The sequence below is a fragment of the Xiphophorus hellerii genome, chromosome 16, assembly GCF_003331165.1.
Source record: "Xiphophorus hellerii strain 12219 chromosome 16, Xiphophorus_hellerii-4.1, whole genome shotgun sequence".
NCBI classification, from domain to species: domain Eukaryota; kingdom Metazoa; phylum Chordata; class Actinopteri; order Cyprinodontiformes; family Poeciliidae; genus Xiphophorus; species Xiphophorus hellerii.
In genome coordinates, this window is record NC_045687.1 from 23,617,510 (window position 1) to 23,624,804 (window position 7,295).

Consider the following 7,295-nt stretch of genomic DNA (forward strand, 5'->3'; position numbering starts at 1 on the left):
AGCAGGGGGCCCAATTTAATTTTTTGTCATGGGGCCCATGATTCCTGGCGGCACCCCTGGCTCGGACTCTCTGCTCGCTTACACATGGAACTGTCTTGTGGCACAGTCACCTGGCAACCTCTCAGCCAATAGAATGAAAGTGTTGTACATGGTGCGTTTGTTTCCTTCTAGCGGGTTTGCCTGTGTGGCTACTATCGACTGTAGCAACCTGCGCCACCCATCTGCTGTAACAATATGTTTTTAAAATTACCATAGATAATTAAACAATTTAAACATTTTTATTTAATATTGATTGGATCAAACTCAATGAGCTTGCTCTTTTGTGTTGTACCATCCATTAGTGTAGCTACTGTTTATGTTCTACAGTGTCCAGGTTTAAACGTTCCTGGCTGAACTTTACTACATATACCACTGAGGCTTTGTTTGGGTGTTTTATTCTTTGTATGAACCAGTTTTAGTTTGAGTGTTGGGTTTAAAAGGACTGAAATATTGCACAAGGAAAATATTCTCCAGCCATATAAGGGATGACAATGTTTTTCCTCCACTTCGTTTTTTCTCCTTCACTGGACTGAGCAGAAAGTTTTTATTTACTCTTGAAATCCTGAATCCTTTTCTCTTTAGGAAACATTTTTTGTATTGTGGCACAAGATTTGCAATGTGGGACGTTACATCCATCCGTCCGTCCGTCCGTCCGTTCAATTAACTGACAACAAAATTAACTATTGATTATGTTACGTCCACCAGGCTCGTTTGGTGGGGTAACATTAAAGGAGACCACACAAGGATTTTCTGATTAAATGAAAATTGAGTTTATTAAATTATACTAAAGGCTGGGCTGCGTCCTTAATAGCAGATTTATTACGTTGCCCTCCGCTGTGTCCTTGAGAGCGGCGGAGATATCAGCGGCTTATAACCCGGTGAGGTTTATATACAGTATGTACGTTTCCAGTTTAAAAAAACTCCAACAATTGTAAGTGCTGCTTATAGTATGGTGCGCTCTATAGTCCGGAAAATACAGTAGCTCATTCTAGCTTACGTCATTAGATAGAAGTGAGCCTGATTGGTTGGTGTTTGATGACATCATTTAGTGTGGCAACTGTTTGCTGCAACAGTTGTCTGAAACTTATGCAGTATGTTTGTTCACTATGAATTACATTTTAATAACAGGACTTTATTGTGTTAGACTTGTCACGTTCAGTAGTTTTTATTTAGAGGTTCATTGTTGAAGTACAAATGAACTGCTACTGTATCTTTGGACCTAAGTTTCAATAAGTAGAAGTTCAGGGTTCTGCTTGAACTGCACTAAATATAAAGTACTACTGTAATCTCAATATTGACTAGTTGTCTCATATGTTTGTACATACAAATTAATAAACTTATTAACTAAGCAGGATTTTAGTCATTTTATGTATTTAAAGCTGCATTATGTTAAATCAACACAGAAATTCCATTGTGTTTGCTGATGCTGACATCACACCTATGGAACTTGTATGAATGTATGAAACATACATCACAAGCGTCTTGGAGTTTTTTCATCAAAGGAGAAATTTTTAACTGAATTTTCTCATTTTGCTTGCAGATTTCAGAGAAGAGACACGTTCAAGAGTTCAAGAGACTTTTACTACATTTCAACTGAAATACTGTAAAAATACAAGAATGAAACGTAAGTATTTTCTTTGAATATTCATCAAGGATAACTTGATCACCATTTTGGAAAGATATTATTATTGGTTTGACAGAATTATTAGTGATTTGTTAATGAAGATTGTTGGTTAGAAAAAAGTTTTTTCAGTTTAAGATGGAATAGTTTTGCTTCTTGTTTTATGTAAAGATTCAAGATATCAGGACTGTTGTTTTTTAGTTTTTTTGCATGTTTGATGAAGGTGAGATGGAAGAAATCTGGAAAAATTGGCCCCAACAGTTGACTTAAAGCTTTTTTGTTCAAAGTGATTTCATGTGAAAATGTGAAGATCACTGACTGTGATAATTGTCAGAAATAACACCGTGACTGGTTTGGCTCTAAACATGAAATAAATGAGAAATAAGTTTTTATAATTTAAAATTGAATAGTTTGTTTTCTATTTTATGCAAAAATATAAAAAAGATTGTTTTTAGTCTTGTATATTTGACAATTTGTTTGAAATGACCAAAACAGAAGGTCCAAATCTTGACAAATTTTCTCCAACTGTAGATTTAAAAGCTGTTTAAAGTTAAATTTAAATTTAAGACGGAACAGTTTGTTTTCAGTCGTATGCAAAGATAGAAGAAAAAAAAATTAAAAAAAATTTATTTTGTTTTTTGGACGTTTGATAATGGTGACAAGAATCAAATCTGGAAAAATTGAAAAGCTGTTTAAAGTTATTTCATTTGAAGATCAATGACTGTGATAATTTCCAGAAATAATGCTTTGATTTGCAGGGGAATAAAGTTCAAATAAATGATAGTTTTAAATTTCATGAATGGTTTTAGGACGCTGAAACTGATCAAAAGTTATGTGATCTTGTCATATGTTTGATCTGCTTTGTGTTAAAGTCACTGACCAACTTTCCATGCCTCTGTTTTGGTTTAGACATTTTGAGAAGAAGTGTTCGACTGGTGCTAAATGGTTACTATGGAGCTGATGGAAAACCAACGATCTCTTATCATGAGACCAGCATCAGGTAAACAGAATCAACAGAAGTATTAAATTCAAGACATGGCAAAAATATTTCTTCCCCTTTGAACTTTTTACTTCTTTTCATGTAAAAACCACAAACTCATGTGTACTATTTAGCAATTTAGCAAATAAGAAAGAAATTGTTATTTTTTTGACAAATTTCTGTAGCAGTTTATTTTTCAGCCTTCCAATTGTGATGCCTCTAAATTATGATTGTGATGTATGTTCCATACATACATCACAACTGCCTTCTGATGTCACTAATTAGGATTCAGTTAGGAATAGACACAGTGGAGAAATTCAGTGTTCAGTGACTGTAAAAAGTATTTATCCCCTTGAATGTTTTACTGTTTTGTTACTTTTGAAATAAATAATGTACAACAAAATTTGGATTGTGACAAAAAAAACAAAAAAAAAACCTTTAATGTTGGCTGGACAGTTGTTGAATTAGGTCAGTCACTTTTAAAAAGCGTGAATATTTATGCAGCCACTTTTTTTAGGTAAAATATTTTTGTTTGTTGCTATTATTTTTATATAGGTTAGTTTTCACTTTGACACTATAAGGTCTTTAGTATGTTTTTTAGGTCAAAAATGCCCAATTTAGGTGAAAAAGCTTTAAAATGATAAAACATACAGGGGGAGTGAGTATTTTTTATATGCACTTTACAGCAGTAAATTACAGGTAAAAGGACCTGAAGTACCTTAGTTTGAATGCAAATTCAAACTAACTTAAAAATATATGATGGGAAAAATAAAAATAAGAGGCTGTGCAGGAAGGTCTAATTTACAGCATAGGAAAATAATACTGTACATAAATTAAAATAGCAAACTCAGATCAAAAGAGATGTAGAACTAAGTATGACTGATAAAAAATTTACAAAGTTTGTGTTTGTAATGTGATAACGTTGAATTATAACCCAAGTCTCCCTTGAATAATAGATTCTTATTCTCAATGGTGACTTCCTGGTTAAGTAAAGGGTAATTAAAAACAAGATGTGAAAAAGTTCAAGGGAAGTGAATACTTTTGCAAAAACGACTTTGCATATTTAACTCAATAATCTTAGGATCTATGAATCTGTTTACATATTTGTATTTGTTCTACCTTGGCTGAACAGGAAGTGGACATACCGTCGGTATAACCACGCAGCAACAAAAGAGACGTCTTCAGGAAACATCAGCTGCAGCAGCAGCAGCAGCTGCAGCAGCAGCAGCAATGAGGACCTATTGAAGTTCACGCTGAAACGTTGTTTTGTCAGCGTCATATTTCTTGCCTTGTTTTATGGTAAATGATTTTCTTCTACAAACAGCCAAGCACCGATATTTCTAAGTTTTGTAGAGAGTTTTTAGTCTGAAAACAGTGTCACTAATCCTGCCACCTTCTTCTCATTTCTCCTCATTTGTCAGGATTTGCCTGCATTATTGCTCCTCTTTCCATGGACCCTCTGGTTTCTTCACCCCCCACCATAAACACAGTAAGCTTTCTGTTAATCAAAACCCATATATGAATGTCCTCTTTAGTGATATGACCCAACATCTAACTTCAATTGTGTTTAGGTTTCGGTCCCAGGATGTGAAGATAAAGGAAGACAAATACAGGAAGTGAAGGATGTTCTGATAGTCCTGCAGAATAAGATGGACTACCTTCTTCCAGCGGCAGATTTGTTGCCCAACTTTGCTCTGAAATCACAAGGTAAGTCATTGCTATCATAAATCTGACTGAATGTTTTAAGCTTAGATGGTTTTAATTCACTTTCTGTGTGTGTTTGAAAACAGGAGCAAAGGTTTTACAGTGGATGCCATTAGCCGCACATCCTGGCCAACTACAAAGATGCGGTTGGTTTGGGTTTGCACTAGAAGAGCCATTTATCCACCCAGACATTGTCATCCAGGTATGAACTGAACTGCAATCATAATGCAACATGAATACGAAGCAGAATGGTGTTTGTATGTGATGTAATAGTTAGAAGGTTTTTTGTTTACCATTTTAACATCCCACTGAAACTTTGAACTGGTTTTCTCTTCAGGGGAGGACTCGCCTAAATCCAGGAGAGTGCTGGGCTTTTGAAGGTTCCCAGGGACATTTAGCCATCGCCCTGTCCCACAGAGTCCTTATCAGTCACGTCACCTTGGGTCACCTGCCTAAAATGTTGTCCCCGACTGGTAACACCTGGAGTGCTCCCAAGGAGTTTTCTGTCTATGTAAGCCACAAGTATCTGAATATTAAACAGCAACACTCAGTCTAACTTTCAGACATATTTATAAGAATATTTGTCTAATTTTGTTTTGCAGGGAATGAGGGAACCTGAACAGGAGTGGACTCACCTGGGAACCTTCATCTATGAGGAGGATGGAGATTCGCTTCAGACCTTTGAGCTACCAGTATGTTTATCCCAGTTGCTTTTTTTTTAGCTACTTTGCTTAATCACTTGCAACATATTTATACCCATTGAACTTTTCAGTGTTTTCATGTTAAAAATATAAACGTCATCGTATTCTAAATCTGGTAAATCTAGAGAGTCTTTTTCTCTGTTGTTGGAGACTTTAATGGCGATAACTCTGTGTTGCTCGGCTGCAGACAGCTTGTCTGCCCTGAGCGAGCAACGAGAGCGGCCATTAGCTGCCAGAAGCTTCTCCGGCTTCCTCAGCTGGTCTCATACAGTCATCCTCAACACCAAACCCTCACCAACACTCAGAGCAGAGGAGACCCATCCCATTCTGTGTCCACATTGCAAACAAATCACACATTTGTAAAACTGAATAATGCTATCGGTCAACGCTTACCAATCGCCATGGCAACGCTGGCAACAACTCCTGAGTGCCACCGGTTTTAGGGGCGCTGTGCTTTGGTTACCTTAATGACAAAATTGTACCAAGCCCTACTGCTGCAACCAACAGAAAAATTTAATTCCCTAAGAGCCGATTGACCGATGACGATGAGACCAGTAATGAGATGATTTTAGGCAAATTAATGCCCAGCTGAAAGATTTGCACAAAAAATGTCCTTTTGCACAGAACATTCTATCTATTTAGATAAAATGCCAAATAACATATTTAGACAGTTTGTCAGCAAAAAAAAAGTTGATTTGGGGATGAGTTTCACTTTAAGTCTTCTGCAGGTTTTCTTCCAGGACTGATCTGTATTTATAGCTATTTCCATCAGCTGATGAAGATCACCCTCATCACCTTCCACTTCACAATTATATGCTTCTTTGTGTTGGACTATTACATAAAATACCAATTAAATACATGAACATTTGTGGACGTATGACAAAATGGGAAAACATTGAAGCAATGTTGGTGGTGCTCTAGCAATGCTTTGAAATCTCAAACTATTTTGCCTCTAATAAACTCCCTCTTAGCTCTACTGTACTATATTAAACTAATACATCATTTTATCATTACAGAGCCATGAAAAAATGGCCTTTAGCTCCATAAAGCTACAGATAAACAGTAACTGGGGCCACACAACGTACACCTGCCTCTACAACGTCAGAGTCCACGGAGAGATCGCATAATGAAGAGGTGGAGAAAGAGGATGGATAGAGGGTAAGTATGGACAGAGGTAAGTTTTGAGGTTTAAATTATTACATTTCTTTTGGAAAATTTTTATTTTTTAAAATGCCTGCCAATTAATTAAATTAATTGACAGACAAGTTTTTCTACCCACAAAAACCTTTGTGAGTAGAAAACAATCATTTGTTAATGGGTAAAAATTAGAATCAGAAGAAAGAATTAGGGTACAAAACAGGGGTTTAAAATTTCAACGGTGTAGACATCCATTTCATTCATACATATTTTGCATATCTGGACTACATGTGCTGTGTCGAGTAATGGAGGGGGCGTTTCCGTAAAGCGCGTATCGAAGCTTGCTTCATTTAGGGGAGGAGCCGAAAACGATGACGTCCGAAGCCTCGCTGCCCGGCTGTAGTGGCTCAGAGTTTGGCGCGGGGTTTGACAGCTTTAGAAACCCCACAGGCTCCATTCAAAATGTGGGTTGTTGTAGGCGAGTTGCGGTCAGTTGAGAGAGTGGATAAAGTTTTGATAGTTTGGATAGCAGAGTTTGGATAGTGCACAGTAAAATTTGCAGTGTTAAATCAACACCTAAAGAGTTGAATTTAACACTGTCTCCGAGTCTATTTGGTCCTTATCGGAATTGGTGTCAATTTAACTCTTTCTATTGTGTTCCATTTTCAGAGTACAATTTAACTCAAAATAGAGTTAAAATTTAACACTGACTAACACTGTACAGTGTTAATAAAACTTAACACTCCTTGTCAAATAACTCTGATAAGAGTAAATATGATTCTAATCAGAGTTAATAAGTTACTCCATAATGGTGACAAAACAACTCGGATTCTCATGCTTTTCAACACTGCATTGAGTCATTGAGGGTTTACACTGGAGGCTCATATAACTCTTATGAGTGTTGATCTGACACACTACTGTGTTGATAATTTACTCTTTAGCTGTGAAAAATCAACTCTGCACAAATAAATATGAAGTGCTATTTTTACACTTTTGTAGAGTTAAATGTACAATTGAATAAAATCAGGTTACCACAGAAATGCATTTAAGTTATTTATTGAAATAAAGCACATTTTTAAGATCCACTGTTAACTGTGGTAGCGTCACAGTAACA